The sequence below is a fragment of the Saimiri boliviensis genome, chromosome 3 (assembly GCF_048565385.1).
Source record: "Saimiri boliviensis isolate mSaiBol1 chromosome 3, mSaiBol1.pri, whole genome shotgun sequence".
Classification (NCBI taxonomy): domain Eukaryota; kingdom Metazoa; phylum Chordata; class Mammalia; order Primates; family Cebidae; genus Saimiri; species Saimiri boliviensis.
The window spans coordinates 102,574,200-102,599,908 of record NC_133451.1 but is presented as its reverse complement, the minus strand read 5'-3'; the positions used below and the strand labels follow the sequence as shown (position 1 = coordinate 102,599,908).

Sequence of the window (25,709 nt, the reverse complement as noted above, 5' to 3'; positions counted from 1 at the left end):
AAGAACATGCAGGATGGTTGCATAGGTACATACACGGCAATGTGGTTTGCTGCCTTCCTCCCTATCACCCATATCTGGCATTTCTCCCCATGTTATCCCTCCAACTCCCCACTCTGCCACTGTCCCTCCCTTAGATCCCCCCCACAGACCTCAGTGTGTGATGCTCCCCTCCCTGTGTCCATGTGTTCTCATTGTTCAACAACCACCTATGAGTGAGAACATGCGACACCTCATATAATTGTTGGAAGATGAAAAGAGATGATGATTGTGGAAGTATCCTGCAAACCACAAAGTTCTATTATTGTTTTCATTATTATTGTTGTTGTTAATTTCTTTTTCATAAGTGTCTAATCATCTTAGCCACATGGTACAGGTAAAGAAATAATTATGGATAAATTTATGAATTTAAAGTTAATAAAAGAAAAATTTTCTACAGTTAGATTATAACACTGCTCTGTGCCCTTCAGCAAGGGTGTACCATTTGTAAAATGTGACTTTGTTGCTCATAGAACTGATTTCTCTAGTTGTTAATAGCACTTGTTGGAAGAAAATTCAATGTGGATCACTTTCAGGGTCCTTACCGCTCTCTTAATATTGTACAAGATTCCTCGTATTTATACAACTTGGGAAAATTGAGGAAGATCTGATGAGCAGTCCATATGGTCACTGCCGATGTCTGTGTCTACATGGCCCAGATGAGAATGCCAGGTTCCCTGGCATCCACACAGCCAACACCATTGGACCAGTGCACTGGTCTCCACAAAACCTACCATCCCTTGGTCTTTCTAGTTTCTATAACTCCATTTCTCTTCCCAAGATGAGCCCACCACCCTCTTCCCAAAGTAAACCCACATCCCTCTCTTACTCTGGCCAAGTAAATGCTTCCTTTCTCTCTCTCTTCAAAACAATCTCAGTAAATCTCAGTGGATGTGACACATACAGAACACAGAGAGCTGGCCTGACATCCAGAAATGCAACAGGAGAAAGAACTTTTATTCTTTCCTTCCATTCCTCTATGCCAACAACAAAGATAGCAAGAAATCAATAACTTATTTGTGACACTGCAAAAAAAATCTCATTGATTCTTGCTAGGTCATCAGGATAATCTCTCCTCTGATTCATTGATAAGTTTATAGTATGACTTAAAATAGACTTCTCATACTGGAGTCTTCAGATATTCATGGTTCTCAGGCTTAAAACATTGTGACTTAAGGAAAAGAAATTATGCTGTAAGCAAACAGAAAACAACAGAACACTGATAGAATAACAGCTTACCTCTCCAGAATTTCTATTTCAGAAGTTCAAAAACTAATTTTATTTGGGGGGATTATTATATATTTTTTTTAATTAGGAGCTAATTTATTTCTCTAATTTATCAAATGAGTCAAATTTTAAAACATTAAATAAAGAAAAGACAACTAATAAGGAGGGCAACGATGACTTAAAAATAAAAATGAGACAGACAGAGGCAGCTCGTTGGAGCAATATACATTTTCATGATGAATTACAAAAAGCAAATGATTTTAAGAAACGTGAAAGGAACATTTGCAATGCTACAAAATGGAACCCATGGAGGCATGTGCTGTCCTGCATTTCCAGCCTCTGAGCAGAAGGGAGACAAATCCCAAAGCATGCCCCATTATGTCCCTTCTGGCCACCCTTCTACTGAGAACACTCAGAGCTGATGGTTGGAAGTTTGTGGAGAAATCACTTTCCTTAAAAAGAAAGCACAGGTTCAGTGACTTTCTTCCACACAATTTTCTACAAACACACAGCCACTGGGGACATGAAATTCTACACTGCTTGCAGCCCTGGAAGTCACCAGCCATTAAATGCAAGTGTTTCCTGCTTAAACTTCATGATCCAATCAAATCTTGGGGTTCCAGCAGAATATTGCCAATACCTGAAATGGGTTGTTTCTAAACTGCATTCCTCCCTGCCTACTGACCTCTCCAACCTGGCTTGTATTCACGGATGCACAGAACCCTCCCATGTGGAAATTGAAGAGATGTGCTGATTGTAGTGGAGCAGGCTGTCACTAAGTAGAAGTATTTTTTTCTCTAAATTAAAAGTATTTCTAAATGTTGGAAATTGTCTATTTCCCTGAAACATTAGAAGCAACCCATAATCACCCTCCCCGTAGTAAAACTATCAGTGGTAATTTTAAAAATTAATCACTCCTATAGTATTGAGTTGAAAAGATAGAATTCAAGAATTCTTTCCAGCAATGAAATCTAAAACACCCCTATTGATGCCAAAAAGCTGAATGTGTGCAGGATTAAAAATGACACTTGAAAGGAGGGGTCTTATTCTCACACAGCCACCCCCAACCCACCAAAAAATATGACGCTTGGGACACTGGACCATTCAGGCACCAGACACAAGAAAAATTACAAGTGACCTGTCTTTTTTTTTTTTTTTTTTTTGATATGGAGTTTCACTCTTGTCACCCAGGCTGGATGCAATGGGGCGATCTCGACTCACTACAACTCCGCCTCCCGGGTTCAAATGACTCTCCTGCCTCAGCCTCCCGAGTAGCTGGGACTACAGGCATGCCACTATGACAAGCTAATTTTTGTGTTTTTTAGTAGAGACAGGGTTTTGCCGTGTTTGCTAGGCTGGTCTCAAACTCCTGACCTCAGGTGATCTGCCCGCCTTGGCCTCCCAAAGTGGTGGAATTACAGGCATGAGCCACCGTGCCCGGCCTGACCTGTCTTTTATAAACTGAGTCTACAAAGTGAATTTTGAGATAAAAAGACTAATTGCCTGCAACATGCCCAAAATACAACACATTCAAGACCTTTTTCCCCCTGTGCTTTAAAAGCACCTGCATTTTATGCCCCTCGTTCACACTTTTAGCCAGACATAAAAGTGATTTCTCTTTTGCAGGAAGGACATTTGGGCTGAAGGATCTCTTCCAATTCTCCCAGAAACACGGTCTCTGCTGCCATTAAAATGTAAACATTAATTCATTCGTCTACAGATCTCCAAAGTCCCTAAGATGATACTTGCAAGAGGCTTGTTCTATTCCACCCAGAATTTTCTTGGATTTATTTTAAACCCTCCCAGGAAGAACTTGAATCAGAAATCACAAATGATGTGCCCGTGCCATGCCCTAAGTATCTGGGATGCAAAACCTCCTCCAGGTTCTGCTGCCCTTGGAGAGTTTCCCCTTGGCAATTCCCAGGCATGAGTTGCCTGAGGGACCGGGGAGAAGAAGACTCATCAATCCAAAGGCTTTATCTCTTTCTTGCATCTCTTTCTGTTTTCTGCCTTTTCTTTTAGGTTTCAAAGACCACAGTTGGTCTTCAAGGTTCAAAACCAGGTTATATTTGTAGTATTTACAGCAACACATCCAACAGACTACCACAAGGCTATGACTTGTAAGACAAGGCTTCCTCCCTACAGGAAGTGACTGTCCCAGTTGCCAAAGAATCCATGGCTGACACCGTTTCCCAAGGGAACACCTGCTCTCTATCCAAGCCCCACAGCTCCTTGTCCTGGGCCTCAGGCCCCACCTCCACCTAGTTAAGGTTGTTTAGGTACAGAAAGACCTGCACATCGGGGGCCAGCCAGTCCCCTTGGTGTTGACCATTTGGCCGCGGAGCCAAAGAGACGCTTCAGCACAATGTGGGTGGCCAAGCACCTTCTGGGATTTGAAGTTCCTCAGCTCCTCCTCCACCACCAGGCATGCCATTACTCCTGGACCTCCAGGCTGCCCGTCTGGCAGCGGATCTCAGCCAGCATGCTGCTGATTATGCAGGAGGGCTGAGGCAACAAGGTCCCATGAGCTTCTTCACGGGACATTTTTCTGGCAAAGGGTAGATCTTGCGTTGGCTGGCCAGTAGAGACCATCTTTGACTTTGTCCAGGAGGTCTTTGGCCCGTTTGACCACGCAGTTCCGCAACTGCTGCCTCTCAAAGGCAAACAGAAAGGGCAGCCTCTTGTAGCATGGGTCCAGAAAGATGGTGACATTCGGAAACATGCCCATCTCAGCCGTCTCCTGGCAGGTCTTGGAGAGCTCCTTAGCAATCACCTTCTTGGCCATGGAGATCTCCTTGGAGTTGGTCTCCTTGTTGAACATGGTGTTTAGCAGCATATGAAACCGCAGCTTCACGATGCTGATGGTGAGATACTTCAAGGCAGACAGCATCTTAGCCACTTGCTTGCAGAGCTGTAGGAATTTCGCCAGCTCCCTGGATGGTGGACCACTTGGTGGCCCCCAACATCGGGTCATGATTGCCATCTTCAGACACACCAGGGATGACACACTGCTGCTCCTTGACTGGCAAACATGCTTCCCCACCAGGAGACGGTTGCTCACCAGCATGCAGTGCCCGTGTTTTGCTGTTTCTGCTTCTTCCCGAGAGCATGTGCACGGTAGGCTGCTGGAAGTAGTCCACCAGTGGGCAGCACCAAGAGAGCAGGCTCTCCAGCTTAGGGAGCTGTCCAGCTTAGGGAGCTATAAAGCCTGCTGGATGCCAGCATAGAAGGTCTGCACAGGCAAGGCATTTGAACGGCAATGTGGAGCAAGGAGAACACTTTCATGATGTCCTTGCCGTAGTTGGTGGTGGCCCTGCACTCCTTGGAGCTGATGCCCCGTTTGATAAAGTGCACTGGCATGATGGTTTTCACTGTGTTCTTTTCAGGCACCTCAAAGGCCTTCAGGCACCTGGAACCCACGTACAGGCAAATGGGGGAGCTGACACCCAGGAAGTGGACAGCTAATGTCACCAAGGTTCAGTCCTGGTTCTTACTCCTCCACTTGTCCCTGGAGCTGCCACACCACAAGGCATTGGCCAGCTTCTTCAGAATTACCTCTCTGACTCTCTGTGCTTTTCAGGGATGGTCTCGGTGGAGATGTCCTTCCTGCTCAGGAGCTGGTACCTGGGATCGGTCATCTTCAGCAGCACCCTGGAAGTCCTCTGAATGTCCTTGCCTCTTGCAGATGAGTCCAAGGACAGTGGCCATCAGCTCCTGCTACTGCTTGCTCCCATCACCGTGGTCAGCCTTAGTGGCCGGCAGGTCCTACACCAGTTGGGACAACTTGGACTTGGGTTTGGAGGAGGTGGGAGTGAAGGCTTCCCACATCTGCTGGGTGACTGTAAAACTCCTGGAGGTCATCTTTTCCAGGTGGTAGGACAGGTTAGAGGTGTTTAGAATAAGTGATCTGGGCCAGGCAGTTGCAGCAGTAGATTTTATTCCATAGCAAGACTCATGACTTGGTGTTGGTGTCCAAGCTGCCATACTTACACATCTTGCCCTTGGTGTAAGGGGGTGGGTCTATAACTTCAGGTCTGTCTGGGAGATTTCCAGGCCTTTATTCTCCATGGCTTCTCCAGTAGACCCTCCTTGCCTGCTGAACTTCCACTCACTTGTGGAGATCTGGCTCTGGGAGGGTACCATCTCCCCTCAGGCAGCTGCACAGCAGCTGAGCCACAATCACCAGGGCACCAGCTATGTAGACTGCAGGGGCATCCCAGGGACACTGCACCCAGCCAGCGAGCAAAAACCGTCTTTATTATTCTGGATATTTCAATCTATGAACATTGTACGTCTCTCCATGTATTAATTTAATAAATATCTTATTTTTAATTGACAGATAAAATTATACATATCATGTACAACATAATGTTTTGAAGCATATGTACATTACGGAATGACTAGATATAGCCAATCAGCGTATTTATTGCTTCACATAGTTAACATTTTTATAGTCAAAAACTAATTTTTCAAATGGCTCTGTGTCCTCTTTTTATATTCTTCTTGTTGAAAAAATTTTCAAATGCCTGGAATTCTCAAAACACTGAATATATTATCTTAATAGAAAAAATTGGCACGGAGCTTGTCACATCATGAAATTAAAACTGAGTTTTAATTTCTCTGGCTCCCAGTTTTTCTCTCATAACTCAGTCTTTAGATTTTTCTTCCCCCCTTTTTTTTTTTGAGACGGAATTTCGCTCTTGTTACCCAGGCTGGAGTGCAACGGCGCGATCTCGGCTCACCGCAACCTCCGCCTCCTGGGGTCAGGCAATTCTCCTGCCTCAGCCTCCTGAGTAGCTGGGATTACAGGCACGAGCCACCACGCCCAGCTCCCCTTTTTTTATCCAGATGTGGCATCTCCGTGTTAGTTACTAAGCTATTGTCTCTCAGCTTCACACCTTCTCTTCTAGCTCTGTGATGCTGGGATTAGGACTCTGCAAACGCTTTTCTCCTTTACCATCTGTTTTCCTGTTAGATTCTGCTGGTAGAAGAAACTAGAGGGAGACAAGAAAGCAGGAAGAGGGAATAGGAAATCATGACTTTCTATTTGCTTTCTATTGTTCTCTGGTCTCCCCAGAAATGCATCCTTGCCCCAGAAGCACAGTTGGTTGCAGAAGAAATGATTCCAGATTCTAGCTTTTTCCCACCTATTAGAACTAGCCTCATGATATCCATCACAAGCCAAGAGATAGCAGCACATGCCAAGCCGCTCTAACAGTACCTCTCCTCCAAGCCTGTAAGCTTTTAAGAACTCCAATCTTTCCTCTTGGTTCTACCAGTACTATAGGATGTAAGCTACTTCCTGTAGTTACTTTCTGTGTAATCTGAACTCTCTCCAATACTCTTTTAACCAATTCCCCCCACCTCTTTTTTTTTTTTTTTTTTTTTTTTGGAGACGGAGTTTCACTCTGTAACCCAGGCTGGAGTGCAGTGGCATGATCTTGGCTCACTGCAGCCTGTGTCTCCCAGATTCAAGCAATTCTCCTCCCTCAGTCTCCCAAGTAGTTGGGATTACAGGCCCCCGCCACCAAGCCCAGCTAATATTTTTGTGTTTTTAGTAGAGATGGGGTTTCACCATGTTGGCCAGGCTGGTTTTGAATCCTGACCTCAAGTGATCCTCCTACCTTGGACTCTCAAAGTGCTGGGATTAGAGGCATGAGTCACTGCACCTGACTCAATTCCCTATGTTAAACTTCCTTTGTTAAAATAATTGTTATGGTTTCTCTTTTCCTTATTGGACTCTGAGTAACACATACTCAACATCCATTCTATCGATTCAGGTCTTTTCCTCAGCTCTCTTTTGCCTTCCAAACCCCATTTAGTAAAATGTTAAAGGAAGCATTCACCCATAATTCTTTTTATCCTACATTGAAGTTCGCTTGTACACCCATGATTCTTCAACCACGTCCTTGTGAGCTTCAGTTCACCCAGCTCCATCCCTTTTGTCTTTCTGTATTAAATAATGAACAGGAAAATCCTACTCATAGAGAGTAAGTTCAAGATAGTCTTGGTTCTAAAAAGAGAAGCTGAAAACCTGCTGTCTTTTGATTGGCTGTCAAGACTCCTTATCAAAGCAGATGTCCTAGACCAATTTCGACAAGTCTTCATCTTAAATTCAAGACTTTAAAAAAGCCTGACAGACTTTCAGAAGTCTTTCATGAGTAACTCAGAAAATTACAGATTGAACATTCCCCTGTAAAGCAGAAAGGAAAATAAGCCCAAAATGAAGCCCAGACTATAACCTTCTTTGAGGACAATTCTGTATGAATTAAAGCTGCAGCCTGTGGACAATTTGCTTGAGCCCAGGAGTTCAAGACCAGCCTGGGCAACATAGTTGGACCCTGTCTCTACAAAATTTTAAAAATTTAAAAATTATCTGAGTGTGGTGGTACACACATGTAGTCCCAGCTACTCAAGAGGCTGAAGCAGGAGAAGTGCTTAAGCCTGGAAGGTCAAGGCTGCAGTGAACTATGATCTCTCCACTGTACTCCAGCCTGGGTAACAGTGATGTTCCTTTAATTCCAGAGAAGTTGCTAACTTTCTGCAAAAACTCCTTTATGAGAAATGATATTCATGTGGAAAGAATATACTCTTTATACCCTGATGTGTTATTAATTTCACTTCTCTGAGATCAAACCAGATCATCAGAAAGATTTATGATTAGAATATCCTTCGCATCCCTGGCTACTCTTACTGAAATAAGCTCTGATACAATGCTTTAGCTTTTGAACAATCACCAGAACAGAAAATTCGATTAACAACCTCTTATTTAAAACAATTTGAGTAGACTTGGTGCGGTGGCTCACACCTGTAATCCCAGCACTTTGGGAGGCCAAGGCAGATGGATCACTCGAGGTCAGGAGTTCAAGACCAGGCTGGGCATGGTGGCTTACACCTATAAATCCCAGCACTTTGAGAGGCTGAGGCAGGCTGATCACCTGAGGTCAGGAGTTCAAGACCAGCCTGGCCAACATGACGAAACCCCATCTCTACTAAAAATGCAAAAATTAGCCGGGCATAGTAGCAGGTGCCTGTAATTCCAGCTACTTGGGAGGCTGAGGCAGGAGAATCACCTGAAACCTTGAACCTGAGAGGTTGCAGTGAGCCGAGATTGTGCCACTGCAATCTAGCCTGGGTGACAGAGCAAGACTTCCCTCTAAAAAAAAAAGTTCAGCAAAAGACTTACTGATCTTGAGTGCTGACTCCCCAAAATGTCACTAAGACAACCTGTCAAAAAGGCAAAGCTAAACTTATACTGATCTTGGTAAGAGAGTACTATCCCACAGAGTCTTAGAGCATCTCAGAAGCAGGAGGACAAAGTCGGGATATTTATTGGGACTCTGAGTCAGTTTAAGGCAGATCTTATCCAATGTTCCTGCTTAATTAAGACTCTGTAAGGATTATGACTTAGTAATTTAAGATTTGTGGTCATAAGAAAGTGAAGATGTGAAGGCAAGGTTTTCAAAAGGAGACTTGGGATCAAGCAGTCTTGGGATTCCAACTGTAGTTTTGATATGGCTCCCATGACTGGAGGAACAAATTGATGCTTTTCATGAAGAGTTGATGGGCTTTCAGGACGTTGCTGAAATGAATGATAATGTTATTCACAATTTTTTTCTTCTTCAGCAAGAGTTTCCTAGAATAGTAAAGCTATGTTGGTGAAATCTGGAATAACAAAGGCCTGTAAATATATACAGTAAGCTACGTGGGTGTATACAGTTTCAGTTCTCACTGATAAAAGGAAATGTGAGCTCATTCTCAAAGGAGTGAGGGAATGAGTCATGCCCACATTTGAGAGCAGAGTTCCAAGCCAGGACCATGTACAACCTTTGCAGGGCCTGTGGCAAGGTTATAGATGAATGCCCACATATCATATGCCCAAATATTTAAATGTTGGAAATCAAGGTAGCAAATTCTATTTTTCTTAGAGATGGGGTCACCTCTGTTGACCAGGTTGGTCTTTAACTCCTGGCCTCAAAGAATCCTCCCATCTCAGCCTCCCAAGTGCTGAGATTACAGGCATAAGCCACTGTGCCTGGCATAGCAACCTTTTAAATAAAATGTTAACCAGGTGGGGTAGCATGCACCTCTAGTCCTCCCTACTCCAGAAGCTAAGGTAGGAGGATTCCTTGAGCCCAGAAGTTCAAGGCTACAGTAAGCTGTGTTCATTCCACTGCACCAACCAGGATGACAGGGCAAAATCCAGACTCTAGAACAAAGCAAAACACCCAATCAACCCCCCTAATAAAACAAAAACTGGTTACTTTAAAAATAAATTTATAAATTCAGTTGTTTATTTATTTATTTGTTTTTAAAGCAACCAGTTGATTTTGTTTTATAATGCTTTCTGCAGCATTCAGCTGAGTTAAACTCACTCCTTTGAAACTATCTCCCCAATCTATGACACTGATGTTTTAGGCTCCTACTTTGATAAATATAACTTTATAGTTACTAAGTAAAAAAACTTGTAAAACTATGCTTTTTATGTACCTGAAAAGAATTGAAAACAACTAATATATTCACACATGTGTATATCTGAGTATTCTGTTGATGTGTGGATGAATAATAAAATAAAGATACATATACCATATAAATCATTTTGTAGTATGTTTATCTCATAAAATTTTATTTCTTTGCCTTTAATTCAGCAAAATCATAAATTCAGTTGTTATAATAAAGATTTTCACATATTTTGTTTTTCTATTGACCACAGTGACCTAAAGATGCACTGTCCTATATGGTACACACTGAGCACTTGAAATGTGTGGCCTGTTCAAACGGAGATGTCTTATAAGTGTAAAATATATACCTGTTACAAGACTTAATATTTTTTAAAAAGTAAAATATCTCATTAATAATTCTATATTGAATACATATTTAAATGGTAATGATTTTAATATACTAGTAAATAAAACATGTTACTAAAATTAATTTTACTAGCCAGGCGCAGTGGCTCACGCCTGTAATCCCAATGCTTTGGGATGCTGAGGTGGGCGGATCACCTGAGGTCAGGAGATCCAGACCAGCCTGACCAATATGGTGAAACCCCAACTTAAAAAAAAAAAAGATTAATTTTACTTTTTTTACTTCTTTCATGTGACTATTAAAACATTTAGAATTACTATGTGGCTCACATTTGACTCATATTATATTTCTTTTTTTTTTTTCAGCTTTATTGAGGTATATTGACAAATAAAAATGTTATATATTCAACATGTTCAACCTGTTGATTTGATATACATATACTTTGTTTAATAGTTACCAAAATCAAATTAACACATCCATCACCATATATATATATACAGTGTGCGTGTGTGTGTATGTGTGATAAGAACACTTAAGGCCTACGATCCTGGCAAATTTTAAGTAAACAATACAGCATTATTATCTGTAAAGTCACTATACTGTACATTAGATCTCCAACATTTATTCATGTTATAAATGAAAGTTTGTAACCTTTGACCAACATCTCTTATTTCCCCCACCCCACAGCAGCTGGTGGTCACTGTTCTACTCTCTTCCTCAATGAGATTGACTTTTTTTAGAGTCTACGTATAAATGAGATCATACAATATTTGTTTGTCTGGCTTATTTCACTTAACGTAATGTCCTCTAAGCTCATCCATGTTGTCAAAAATGGCAGGATCTCCTCTTTTAAGCCTAATATTTCACTCTGTGTGTGTGTGTGTGTGTGTGTGTGTGTGTGTGTGTGTGATTTTCCTTATCTATTTATCTATCAGTGAACACTTAGATTGTTTCCATATCTTGGCTATTGTGAATTATACTGAAACGAACAATGGGGTGTAGATATCACTTCAAGATACTGACTTTATTTCTGTTTTGTTTGTTTTTTAGGGATAAGGTCTCATTCTTTCACCCAGGTTGGAGCAGTGGCACCATCATAACTCACTGCAGCCTCAAACTCCTGGGCTCAAGTGATTCTCATGCCTCAGCTTTCCAAAGTGCTGAGATTAGAGGAATAAGCCACCATACCTTGCCTCTATTTTTAATTTTTGAGGACGCTCCATACTTTTTTGCTGAATGGCTATACCAATTTACATTCCCATCAACAGTGTCCAAGGGTTTCCTTTCCTCCGCACACCCATCAACACTTGTTGCCTCTCAGCTTTTTGATAACAGCTATCCTAAACAAGTGTGAAGTTATATCTCTTCGTGGTTTTGATTTGCATTTTCCTGATGATGAGTGAAGTTGAGCAGGTTTTCATATGTTGTCCATTGGTATGTTTTCCTTGGAAAAATATCTTTTAGGTCCTTTGTCTATCTTTTAATCAGATTATTTTGTTTTTTGTTTTGTTTTGTTGCTATTGAGTTGTATAAATTTCTTTTCATTTTTTCTTTTCTTTTTTCTTTTCCTCTTTGAGTCAGTGGGTGGAATTTCTTACATATTTTAGATATTAACCAGATAAATGGTTTGCAAATATTTTCTCCCATTCTGCAGATTGTCTTTTCATTTATCATTTTGTTGCTTATTTCCTTTGCTGTGTAGAAGCTTTTCAGTTTGATGTAGCTCCATGTGTGTTGTGGTTGTTGTTGTCTGTGTTGAGACCCAGTTTTGCTCTTGTTGCCCAGGCTGGAGTACAATGGCACAGTCTCGGCTGACTGCAATCTCAGCCTCCTGGGTTCAAGCAAACCTCACGCCTCAGCCTCTCAAGTAGCTGGGACTACAGGTGCCTACCACCACATCTGGTTACCTTTTTTTAAAATTGCATTTTAGGTTTTGGGGTACATGTGAAGGACATGCAAGATTGTTGCATAGGTACAAACATGGCAGTGTGATTTGCTGCCTTCCTCCCCATCAGCTATATCTGACATTTCTCCCCATGCTATCTCTCCCCAACTCCCCATCCGCCACTGTCCCTCCCCTATTTCCTCCCGACAGACCCCAGTGTGTGATGCTCCTCTCCCTGTATCCATGTGTTCTCATTGTTCAACACCCACCTATGAGTAAGAACATGTGGTGTTTGATTTTCTGTTCTTGTGTCAGTTTGCTGAGAATGATGGTTTCCAGGTTCATCCATGTCCCTACAAAGGACACGAACTCATCATTTTTGATGGCTGCCTAGTATTCCATGGTGTATATGTGCCACATTTTCACTGTCCAGTCTATCATCGATGGGCGTTTGGGTTGGTTCCAGGTCTTTGCTATTGTAAACTGTGATGCAATGAACATTCGTGTGCATGTGTCCTTATAGTACAACAATTTATAATCCTTTGGATATATACCCAGTAATGGGATTGCTGGGTCAAATGAAATTTCTATTTCTAGGTCCTTGAGGAATCGCCACACTGTCTTCCACAATGGTTGAACTAATTTACACTCCCACCAACAGTGTAAAAGTGTTCCTATTTCTCCACATCCTCTCCAGCATCTGTTGTTTCCATATTTTGTAATGACCACCATTATAACTGGCATAAGATGGTATCTCAAGGTAGTTTTGATTTGCATTTCTCTAATGACCAGTGACAATGAGCATTTGTTGGCCTCATGTAAGTCTTCTTTTGTAAAGTGTCTGTTCATATCCTTCGCCCACTTTTGAATGAGCTTGTTTGTTTTTTTCTTGTAAATCTGTTTTTGTTCTTTGTAGATTCTAGATATCACCCCTTTGTTAGATGGGTAGACTGCAAAAATTTTTTCCCATTCTGTAGGTTGCCAATTCACTCCGACGACTGTTTCCTTTGTGTGCAGAAGTTGAGGGGTTTGATTAGGTCCCATTTGTCTATTTTGGCTTTTGTTGCCAATGCTTTTGTTGTTTTGGTCATGAAGTCCTTGCCTACACCTATGTCCTGAATGGTTTTGCCTAGATTTTCTTCTAGGGTTTTTATTGTGTTAGGTCTATGTTTAAGTCTTTAATCCATCTGGAGTTAATTTTAGTGTAAGGTGTCAGGAAGGGGTCCAGTTTCTGCTTTCTGCACATGGCTAGCCAGTTTTCCCAATACCATTTGTTAAACAGGGAATCCTTTCCCCATTGCTTGTTTTTGACAGATTTGTCAATGATTGGATGGTTGTAGATATGTTGTGTTGCTTCCGAGGCCTCTGTTCTGTTCCATTGATCTATAACTCTGTTTTGGTACCAGTACCATGCTGTTTTGATTACTGCAGTCTTGTAGTATAGTTTGAAATCTGGTAGTGTGATGCCTCCCACTTTGTTCTTTTTGCTTAGAATTGACTTGGCTATGTGGGCTCTCTTTTGGTTCCATATGAAGTTTAAGGTGTTTTTTTCCAGTTCTGTGAAGAAGGTCATTGGTAGCTTGATGGGGATATGCCGAATCTGTAAATTACTTTGGGCTGTATGGCCATTTTCACGATATTGATTCTTCCTAACCACGAACGTGGAATGTTTTTCCATCTGCTTTTGTGCTCTATTATTTCATTGAGCAGTGGTTTGTAGTTCTCCTTGAAGGGTCTTTTATGTTCCTTGTTAGTTGTATTCCTAGGTATTTTATTCTCTTTGTAGCAATTGTAAATGGCAATTCCTTCTTGATGTGGCTCTCTTTAAGTCTGTTATTGATGTATAGGAATGCTTGTGATTTTTGCACATTGATTTTGTATCCTGAGAGTTTGCTGACATTGTTTATCAGTTTCAGGAGATTTGGGGCTGAGACAATGGAGTCTTTTAGATATACAGTCATGTCGTCTGCAAGTAGAGACAATTTGAATTCTTCCTTTCCTATTTGAATATGCTTTATTTCTTTTTCTTGCCTGATTGCTCTGGCTAGAACTTCCAATACTATATTGAATAGGAGTGGTGAGAGAGGGCATCCTTGTGTAGTGCCATATTTCAAAGGGAATGCTTCCAGTTTTTGCCCATTCAGTATGATATTGGCTGTTGGTTGATCCTAAATAGCTTTTATTATTTTGAGATGCATTCTATCAATACCTAGTTTATTGAGGGTTTTTAGCATAAAGGGCTGTTGAATTTTGTCAAAGGCCTTCTCTGCATCAGTTGAGATAATCATGTGGTTTTTGTCTTTGGTTCTGTTTATGTGGCGAATTACGTTTATAGACTTGTGTATGTTGAACGAGGCTTGCATCCCCCATGATGAATCCTACTTGATCATGGTGGATAAGCTTTTTGATGTGCTGTTGCAATTGGTTTGCCAGTATTTTATTAAAGATTTTTGTATCTATGTTCATCATGGATATTGGCCTGAAGTTTCTTTTCTTGCTGAGTCTCTGCTGGGTTTTGGTATCAGGATGATGTTGGTCTCATAAAATGATTTGGGATGGATTCCCTCTTTTGGGATTGTTTGGAATAGTTTCAGAAGGAATGGTACCAGCTCCTCTTTGTATGTCTGGTAGAATTCGACTGTGAACCCATCTGGACCTGGGCCTTTTTTGTGTGGTAGGCTCTTAATTGCTGCCTCAACTTCAGACCTTGTTACTAGTCTGTTCAGGATTTTGACTTCTTCCTGGCTTAGGCTTGGGAGGATGCAGGTGTCCAGGAATTTATCCATTTCTTCCAGGTTTACTAGTTTATGTGCATAGAGTTGTTTGTAATAATCTCTGATGATGGTTTGAATTTCTGTAGAATCTGTGATGATATCCCCTTTATCATTTTTTATTACATCTATTTGATTCTTCTCTCTTTTCTTTTTTATTAATCTGGCTAGTGATCTGTCTATTTTGTTGATCTTTTCAAAAAACCAGCTCCTGGATTTATTGATTTTTAGAAGGGTTTTTTGTGTCTCTATCTCCTTCAGTTCTGCTCTGATTTTAGTTATTTCTTGTCTTCTGCTACGTTCTGAGTTTTTTTTAATCTCGCTCCTCTAGCTCTTTCCATTTTGACCATAGGGTGTCGATTTTAGATCTCTCCTTGCTTCTCATGTGGGCATTTATTGCTATGTATTTTCCTCTAGACATTACTTTCAAATTTTCCCAGAGATTCTGGTATGTTGTGTCTTTGTTCTCGTTGGTTTTGAAGAACACCTTTATTTCTACCTTCATTTCATTGTATATTCAGTCAACATTCAAGAGCCAGTTGTTCAGTTTCCATGAAGCTGTGCGGTTCTGAGTTAGTTTCTGTGTTCTGAGCTCTATTTGATTGCACTGTGGTCTGAGAGACTGTTTGTTATTATTTCAGTTATTTTTCATTTGCTGAGGAGTGATTTACTTCCAATTATGTGGTCACTTTTAGAGTAGGTGTGATGTGGTGCTGAGAAGAATGTATATTCTGTGGATTTGGGGTAGAGAGTTCTGTAAATGTCTATTAGGTTTGCTTGGTCCAGGTCTGAGTTCAAGTCCTGGATATCCTTGTTAATTTTCTGTCTCATTGATCTGTCTAATATTGACAATGGGGTGTTAAAGTCTCCCACTATTATTGTGTGGGAGTCTAAGTCTCTTTGTAAGTCACTAAGAACTTGCCTTATGTATCTGAGTGCTCCTGTATTTGGTGCATATATATTTAGGATCATTAGCTCTTCTTGTTACATTGATCCTTTTACCATTATGTAATTGTCCTTCTTTGTCTCTTTTGATCTTTGTTGGTTTAAAGACTATTTTATCAGAGACAAGAATTGCAACTCCTGCTTTTTTTTGCTCTCCATTTGCTTGGTAAAAAAAAAAATTTTTTTTTTTTTTTGGAGAGATGTGATTCTCACTATATTGCCCAGGCTGCTCTTGAACTCCTGGACTCAAGTGATTCTCTCACCTCAGTCTTCCTAAGTGCTAGATTACAGGCATCAGTCACTGCACCTGGCTAAATTTTTTTAATTATATGAAATTTTAATTTTAAAATTATTAAAATTAATTTTAATTCAAAAAATTTAATTTAAAATTTAAATCAAATTTAATTTTTTAATTTTAAAAAATTGTTAAAATTGAGAATTGTAATGTTTATTAAATTTCTAAGAAAAACATATCCACATTTCCAGATTTCAACGTCCATCTCATCAGATTTACTTCCTACTGCAGACTGTTATTTTTCTTTCCCTTCATTAACATAAAGGTAATTTTGTGATTCCTTCAATATGAACACGTATTATTTATTCCAACTCTGTGTAATATATTTTTTGCTCATTTTACTTTGTAGATATTTCTCCCTCAAAAGTATCAAATAATTTTCTATTAAATAAGTTGAATGACCTCTTCGTGGCATTCTTACCACTCCCCACTTCTACAGCATTCAGCTGAGTGGAAGTCACTCTTTTCAAAGTATCTCCCCAATCTATGACACTCTGATGTCCTCATTTTTCTCTTACCACTATCCCCAAACTTCAGACAATCCTTCAAAATTGGCATTTGATGAAGCTCCCCTACGTCCTTTTAAAATCTCACTGGTCCTTCTGGAGAAGGTTTCAGCTGCTGTTTATTTGCAATGACTCACAACCTGTGTCTCACTAACAAGTTCCAAATACAACTTTCCTTTTCTTCACAAATTTGTGTGTCATCCTTGTGCAGGGGCCATGCTAATTTTCTCTGTATCATTCCAGGTTTAGTATACGCACTGCTGAAGTGAGCACTCAAATGCAAATCTTTAACTCAACATTCCCAATCTGTTCTTGCTTCTGAAAAACTAGCCCTCTTTTTTCCTGTATTCTCTGTAACAAAGCTAATGGCAAAAGAATGCTTTCAGTGACTCAGGCTGGAGGCAGGTGGAATGCCTGCCTTTCCCTTACTTCCTGTAGCCTCACCCTGTCGATCTTATCTAGCGTTCCTGGACTCCTTTGCATTCATTCCCAGAGCTCTTGTTCAGTTTCTCCTAAACGGCCTTTTTACTCTTAGTCAATTTGATAGGATTAAAAAAAAAAAAAAAAAAAAAAAAAAAAGATATCTCTTTATTTTTCAATTTTAACTTCCTCCTGACTTGCTAGTTATATCTTGTAACCTATCTTATTTCTTCTCTGCCCAGTTCTACTCTAGTTTTTGCTGTGATATCCAGACTTTAAGCAACCGTAATCTGACAGCACCTTGCCTCGCCTGCTTTGGTACTTCCTTGATGTCAGGTAAAGAGATGCCTGCGGGAAGCTGCAGGCCACTGATACGTGTACAAAACTGAAATTGCAAGGTATTCATCCCCATGAGAAAACCTTTACGCAGTGGGCATAGGAGTGGGTTAAGTGTTTTCTTTTTCTAAGACAGGGTGTTACTCTGTTTCCCGGGCTGGAATGCCGTGGCGTGCTCATAGCTCACTGCAGCTTCAAACTCTTGTTCTGAAACAATCCTCCCACTTCAGCCTCCTGCGCAGCTGGGACTACTGGCACGCACAGCCATGTTGATAAGTGTTTTCATAACCTTCCCTCAACAAACAGTACTAAGGTGCCTTTTCACCTATATTGTCTAAAATGGTAGCTACTTGGCACAAACAGCCGCTAAGCACTTGAAATGTAAATAGTCCAAGTTGACTATGTGATAAATATAAAATATCACCAGATTCCAAAGACGATATGAAATGAAAAAGATTTTCTCCTCATCAGAGTGCAGCTTTCTTACCTGCCTATTTTGAAATGGCTACTTTTTCCTTACTTGGCCCAAATACATGCTTAATAAATCTTAATTGTGTTGACTTGCTCTTCAAGTTTGCCAAACTATTTCTGTTCATAGGGCTTATTCAAAGTGTTATCCTAACCTCAAAATGAATTATGCATACTTTTTCTGAATTCTCCTAGGTATCAACCAATTACATAATTTTTCAGGCCATTATATTAAAATATTAGCTGAAAACAAATACTTTCCGACAATACACTCTACAGTCCCTTCTTGAGGTGTACAAATGTCTGTAACTCATCAGCCTTACCTGTATTCATACATTTTGCATCTCAGTTTTATTGAGCAGCTAGTAAGTATTGTAGGTGCATGAGAGACAGTAAAAACTGTAGAACATGTTAGTGTCCTAAAGAAGTTACAGCTGGGTACAGTGGCTCACACCTGTAATCCCAGCACTTTGGGAGGCTGAGGCAGGCTGATCATCTGAGGTCTGTAGTTCGAGACCAGCCTGACCAACATGGAGAAACTCCATCTCTACTAAAAATACAAAATTAGCCAGGCATGGTGGCGCATGCGGGTAATCTCAGCTACTCAGGAGGCTGAGGCAGGAAAACTGCTTGAACCAAGGAAGCAGAGGTTGCTATGAGCCCAGATCGCCCCATTGCACTCCAGCTTGGGCAACAAGAGCAAAACTCTGTCTCAAAAATAAATAAATAAATAAAATTAAAACAAAAGAAATTACAATCTAGGCAAGACAGTGTTGGGCTTAAAGAACTGGGCTAGTGGAGTATAAGAAGACCTTGGTGAGGGCTTTGTTTAGTTATCTCTTTCTCTGAGAAAAGATCTGTGCCTTGCATTTTTTCAAAAAAAAGAAAACCTACTAACAGGTACATGGTTCTTGCCCTCTAGACCCCTTAGAAGGCCTTAGAGGAAGAAACTGTTCAAGACCAGGAAAGAATCCCCTGGGAGAGGTACTTGTGAGTAAGCCATTGCACTTATAACCACCAACTTCCATGCTGAAGAGCTGCAGGTGTTTGCTGGCTTGTGTAGATCTCTTGATAATATGGGGTTTATATCTAGAAATGCTTATTGTTCTAAGGCACCCGAATTCATCTCTTAAACACAGTGATAGGATGAGTAATGAATAAAGTACTTACCACAGTCTTGCATTCTAAAACTTTCCTGTACATTTAACCCTAAAACAATTCTGATTACAGCCGCCAACATGAACATTTACATATTACTTCTAAACCTAACTGTACTTCCACCAAGTTTACAAAGTATCTTAAATTCTTCTTGTCACACCTGAAGCTTTTCATGCTTTAAGATGTAAATGCTTATTTATTTTTTATGCTGAAATTTAAAAGAAAAAACTGTGGAAGAGAGAAAGATGGATGATACTGGGAGAGAAGGGAAATTGACCCACAGAGTAAAGTCCTCAGAGGCCAAGGGAGTAGAGTCAAGGAACAAGGGTAAGTGTCACAGAACAAGTTGTGGATGGCCCAGGCATGGTGGCTCCTGCCTGCAATCCCAGCACTTTGGGAAGCCGAGGTGTGTGGATCACCTGAAGTCAGGAGTTTGAGACCAGCCTGGCCAACATGGTGAAACCCCATCTCTACTAAAAATACAAAAATTAGCTTGGTTTGTTGGTGTGCACCTGTAATCCCAGCTACTTGGGAGGCTGAGGCATGAGAATTGCTTGAACTCAGGAGGTGGAGGTTACAGTGAGCCAAGATCACACCACTGCACTCCAGCCTGAATGACAGAGTATGACTTCATCTCAAAAAGTTGTGGAAGATGAAGATGTAGATCTTATACTAGATGCTGTAGATGAGTGAGTGTTAGTAAGTTTGTAAGCACATGGGAACAGACATGAGAAAAGTCACTCCCAATTTCTCCACTTTTCAGAACAACTACATAGGCTCCAGAGAGTACATATGTTAGGTTAATGCTTGAGGAAGATTTAAAATAGTTACTGAGGAGTTGAGTGGAGAAAGTCATATATTTACAGGTGGTAGGAAAAGTTCATAAGGTTAGATGGAAATAATGAGTTTGTAATAGTGCCAATCCATGCATTTCTTCAGCAGAACTCAGCAGCCCCGTTATAGGAGGTCAGAGGATTGCATAAATGGGATAAGAATACATATCAGCCAGCCTTGAATTCCAGGAGCTTTATTTGTACAATTGATGCAAGGATCCACTGACATTCTATGACCAGTGAATGATATTAGAAGAGCAAAATCTTACAATAGAGTATGGAGTAGGGGAAAACTACATTCATCCACACATTGGGTGACAGGGACAGGAATGAGGTCAGAACCACTGTTAATGCAAGGAAGACAACAGGATCAAGCCTCATGCTAAGAAAATAAAATGACTTCGTGACTCGTGCACAAAGATGGAGCACAGGTAATGAAAGTGTCGAATATTTTGAACCAGATTAACTTGGATAATTTTTATATTTTTTTAGAAACAGGGTCTCATTCTATCACTCAGACTGGAGTGCAGTGGTGCAATCACAGCTCACTGCAGCCTAGAACTCCTGGGCTCAAGCTATTCTCCCACCTCAGCTTCCCAAGTAGGCTAATTTTTTTTCATTAAAAATGTTCTCCAGGCTGGTCTCAAACTCTTGGCCTACTAAAGCGCTGGGGTGGCAAAAGTGAGCCACCACAACCTGCCAATAAATTTTTAAGTAATGTCTATATCTATATTTAGATATTGGATCTCAGTTTTATTGAGCAGCTAGTAACTAGTATAGGTGCATGAGAGGTAGTAAAAACCATAGAACATGTTTGTGTCCTAAAGAAGTTACAGTTGGGTGCAGTGGTTCACACCGGTAATCCTAGCACTTTGGGAGGCTGAGGCAAGCATCTACATATATAAATATAAATATAAATATAGATATATAGATATAGATATATATACATTTTTTGAGACGGAGGCTCACTCTGTCTCCCACCCTGGAGTGCAGTGGCGTGATCTCAGCTTACTTACTGCAACCTCCACTTCTCAGATTCAAGCGATTCTCCTGCCTTGGCCTCCCAGGTAGCTGGGATTCCAGGTGCGCACCACAAGGCCAAGCTAATTTTTTGTATTTTTAGTAGAGATGGGGTTCCACCATGTTATCCAGGGTGGTCTCGAACTCGTGACCTCCAGTGATCCGCCCACCTCCGCTTCCCAAAGTGCTGGTATTACAGGCACAAGCCATGGCACCCGGCCTAACCATCATGCCCAGCCTACATAAATATTTAATGGTATCAACCACACCACATATCTGCAGGGATCGCTGACAAAAGTGTGCCCCTCTGTAAGTGGAACATAACAAAGGTGACTGGAGAGAGGAGAGAAGGCAAGCTTTTAACATAGAGAGAATTCTCTACAAAAGATGGCTTTGCTTGTTATTAGCTTCTGTTGGGGTTGAATTGTGTCCCTCCAGATTTCATATGCTGAAGTCCTGACTCCTCATTCCTCAGGATGTGGACTTATTTGAAAATAGGGTCATTGTAGATGAAATTGTTAAGATGAGGTCATACTGGAGTAGAGTGGGCCCCTGATCCAAAGCAACTGGTATCCTTATATAAGGAAACCGGGACACAGACATAGACACAGGAAAACCATGGGCAGGTGAAGGCAGAGATCGGGGTGACGCTGCAGAGGCTGAGAAACGTGAGAGACACCAGCAAGCATGAGACGCCGGCAGAGAGGGACAGAACAGGTTGCTACCTCACAACTCCCAGAAGAAACCAATCTTGCCCACACCTTGATCTCAGATTTCTAGCCTCCACAACTGTAAGAAAATGAATTTCTGTCACTTAAGCCACCCAGTTTATATTTTGCTATGGTGACCCCTAGCAAATTAATACAGTTTCCATCTTGAAAAATCCAAGATTTTTATAATGTTGTGGAATAAACGAAATGATAATTTAAATTCCACAATTGCATATTGCATCTGCTGTCGGGTTTTGTGTTCTCACGTTCTATCTCATTTTGTGAAGTCACAAAACTTTCCTCCAGAGCCGAGGGCATGCAGATGGAATATTGCAGAGTGACATGTGACCCCTAGTTCCCCTCCTATCCCCAGAGCTCTGCTTTTGGCTTCCTCAGAGCCTAAGGGCCTCTTGCGACACAGGTACACCTCAGGTACAGCCACGTGTGTCAACAACCAGACAGAGTTAGGCTGACCCCACTACCACTGTCCTCTACCTAAAAAGGTACAAGAGGGGCCATGCCTCCCTCTCCTACCCCATTCTGTGCTGTGAGGATTACCCTTCATCATGGCCCAACCTGAGGGCCTCACCCGTGTGACATTCCAAATGTCACAGGATTGTTCTCACCACACTTACAGCAGGTCAAACCATTTGCAATCTATTCTCTTTGTGATGTGGTAACTGTCAATCAGTGGAAAATTTTTCAGGCCTTTTATGTAGCCATAAGTGTTGGTTGATTTGTGTGTCACCTTGACCGGGTCAGAGTTCCCAGACATTAGGCCAAACATTTTTCTCAGAGCGTCTGTGTGGGTGTTTCTGGTTGAGATTCACATTCCAATCAGGAAACTGAGTGAAGCAGATGGCCCTCACTCATGCGGGTGGGTCTCATCCACTCCACTGAAGACGAACTCAATAAAAGGGCTAAGAGGGAACTTCTGCTGCCTGACTGCTTTGGCCTGAAACTGATTTTTTTTTTTTTTTTTTCCCTTCAGACTCAAACTGAAACTCAGCTCTTCTTGGGTCTTGAGCCTGCTGGATTTCAGACTGGAACTATACCCTTGCCTCTCCTGGGTCTCCAGCTTCCTGACTGTAGATCCTGGGACTGGTCAGCCTCCATAATCACCTATTCCTTATGTAAAATCTCTATATTCTATATAAGGAGATACATATATATGTCCATACACACATATTCTCCTTGTATAGAATAGCTGTATATATCTATATATCTCTATTTATAGATAGATAGATTTATAGATCTATAGATATAGATCTATATAGATATAGATATATACAACTATTCTATACAAGGAGAATATATAGATATATATATCTATATATCTATCTATCTATCTATAGATAGATAGATAGATAGATATATCTATAGATATATAGATAGATATATAGATACATAGATATAGATATCTATACATATGTATAGATATCTATACATATAGATACATAGATACAGATATCTATACATAGATATCTATACATATAGATACATAGATATAGATATCTATATATATAGATACATAGATATGTATATCTATGTATAGATATCTATATCTATGTATAGATATAGATATAGATATGTATAGATATCCATATCTAAATATAGATATCTATATCTATGTATCTATAGATAGATATAGATATCTATATATGTATCTATAGATAGATACAGATACCTATATATGTATCTATAGATAGATATAGATATCTATCTATAGATATGGATATACATATATACAGCTATTCTATACAAGGAGATATATAGATATATATCTGTATCTAGAGATATAGATATATATCTCCTTGTATAGAATATTGATATCGACATAGATACAGATAAATATAGATCTTGTTGGTTTGTTTCTCTGCAGAACCCTGACTAATACACCATATATTTAATCTAACCAGTTTGGTGGATTAAAGCAGTGGTCTGAAACCTTTTTGGCACCAGGGAGCGGTTTCATGGAAGACAATTTTTCCACAGACCCAGGGTGAGGGGGCTGGTTTGGGATGAAACCATACTACCTCAGATCATCAGGCATTACTTAGATTCTCATAAGGAGCATGCAACGTAGAGCCCTCACATTTTCACAATAGGGCTCAGGCTGCTATGAGAATCTAATGCTGCCGCTGATCTGACAGGAGGCGAAGCTCAGGGTTAATGCTTGCCCACCTTCTGCTCAACCCCCGCTGTGGCACGGTACTTAACAGGCCATGGACTGGTATCAGTCCACTGCCCAGAGGTTGGGGACCGCTGGATTAAAGTGCAGTACGGTCAGTAATGTGGTTGGGCTTTACAGTCAAGGAAGCCAGGGGTTCAACTGGCATAACCTCAAGTGTACAAAGAAAATATAAGCAGTGCATATTACATAAAGTTATTATGAAATTTAATGAGTAAAATAAATATAATTACATTAAAAATTAAAACAGAAAAGAAATCAGTAAGAACTCAAAATTGTTAGAATAATAACAGTAACGCTAATGCAGGCAGAATCCTCCAGGTCTGCCACCCACTTTCGTAGTGACCACCAGAGCACTGACGCTTCCCCTTGGCGTACTGGCAACATCAACGACATTACCCAAACCCTTGCGAACTTAAGCAATTCTTGCCTGAATGAGTCACCTCTGTGAGACTTTTGGGCAAGATCCACCACCACAGTGGCTGGGAGTGACTGTTTCTATTGTATCTATTTCAAAAGCCTCTCCAATTTTAAATATACAACTTTCTTTTTATCTATACTATCTCAGACATACTCTTCTAATCACTAATCAGCCTGGAAAAATAAACATTTACTGACAGGAAAGAAAACCTTCCTCAAAAACTAAAACAACTTTAGGAAGAAGTGCAAACTGAGGACAGCCAACCCTGACCAAGAGCATCTAAGGAAAGCAAAACTGAATTTTTGAAATATGACGTTAGGGGCTGGGTGCAGTGGCTCAATCCTGTAATCCCAGCACTTTGAGAGGCCAAAATGGGTTGATAGCTTGAGCCCAGGAGTTTGAGACCAGCCTGGGCAACATAGCGAGACTTTATCTATTGAAAAAAAATTAAAGCCGGGCATGGTGGCTCATGCCTGTAATCCTAGCACTTTGGGAGGCCGAGGTGGGCGTATCACAAGGTCAAGAGATCGAGACCATCCTGGTCAAAATGGTGAAACCCCGTCTCTACCAAAAATACAAAACATTAGCTGGGCATGGTGGCGCGTGCCTGTAATCCCAGCTACTCAGGAGGCTGAGGCAGAAGAATTGCCTGAACCCGGGAGGCGGAGGTTGCGGTGAGCCGAGATTGTGCCATTGCACTCCAGCCTGGGTAACAAGAGCGAAACTCCATCTCAAAAAAAAAAAAAAAAATTAAAATATGACTATTCAGAAAACTTTTCCTGAATAGCACCTGAATAAGAACTTCTGAAAATTTTAGCAAGAGCTAAAATGGGTTTCTGATATTTCTTGACCCGTGTATTTTCAAAGATTTTAACATTAATGTTAAAGCTTATCTTATATTATTTAATTCTAATTAACATTTAATGTTAATTAAATAATATAAGATAAGCTTTTAATAATATTTTAATTATTTAACATTAATGAAAAATCTTATGCGTTATTAATGATTGTTGCAGGCCTGGCACGGTGGCTCATGCTTGCAATCCCAGCACTTTGAGAGGCCGAGGCAGACGGATCACCTGAGGTCAGGAGTTTGAGACCAGCCTGGCCAGCATGGTGAAACCCTGTCTCTATTAAGAACACAAAAATTAGCTGGGCATGGTGGCAGGCACCTGTAATCCCAGCTACTCAGAAGGCTGAGGCAGGAGAATTGCTTGAACCTGGGAGATGGAGGTTGCAGTGAGCCGGGATTGGGCCACTGCACTCCAGCCTAGGTGACAGAATGAGACTCCATCTCCAAAACAAAAAGATTGTCACAAATGTTTTTAAACTTTTTTTGAAAGTTAGTCTTAAAGTGCCTGATTTTTGTTCACTCCTGTGGTCATTCTCTTTTAGCCCTGTCTACCGTCTTTGAATTGCCTGGATATACTTAATATGTACAGAGTAAGCAGATGAGGTTGGCTCTTCCCCTAGTGCCAGTCAGTGAGCGTTCCCTGAGTGCAGTCCCCTCCAGGACCCTACACCAGGCCTCCCCAAACTTTTTACACAGGGGGCCAGTTCACTGTCCCTCAGACTGTTGGAGGGCCGTCACATACTGTGCTCCTCTCACTGACCACCAATGAAAGAGGTGCCCCTTCCTGAAGTGCGGCAGGGGGCCGGATAAATGGGCCGTAGTTTGAGGA

General features: G+C 40.9%; 1 non-coding gene across 1 annotated transcript; it reads right to left on the bottom strand.

The window, feature by feature from the left end:
- Positions 1 to 16,636: 16,636 nt before the first annotated feature.
- LOC120363740 (U6 spliceosomal RNA) lies at positions 16,637 to 16,743 on the bottom strand. The gene has a single exon (XR_005579192.1). It is a non-coding gene; the product is annotated as a U6 spliceosomal RNA (small nuclear RNA).
- Positions 16,744 to 25,709: the final 8,966 nt, after the last annotated feature.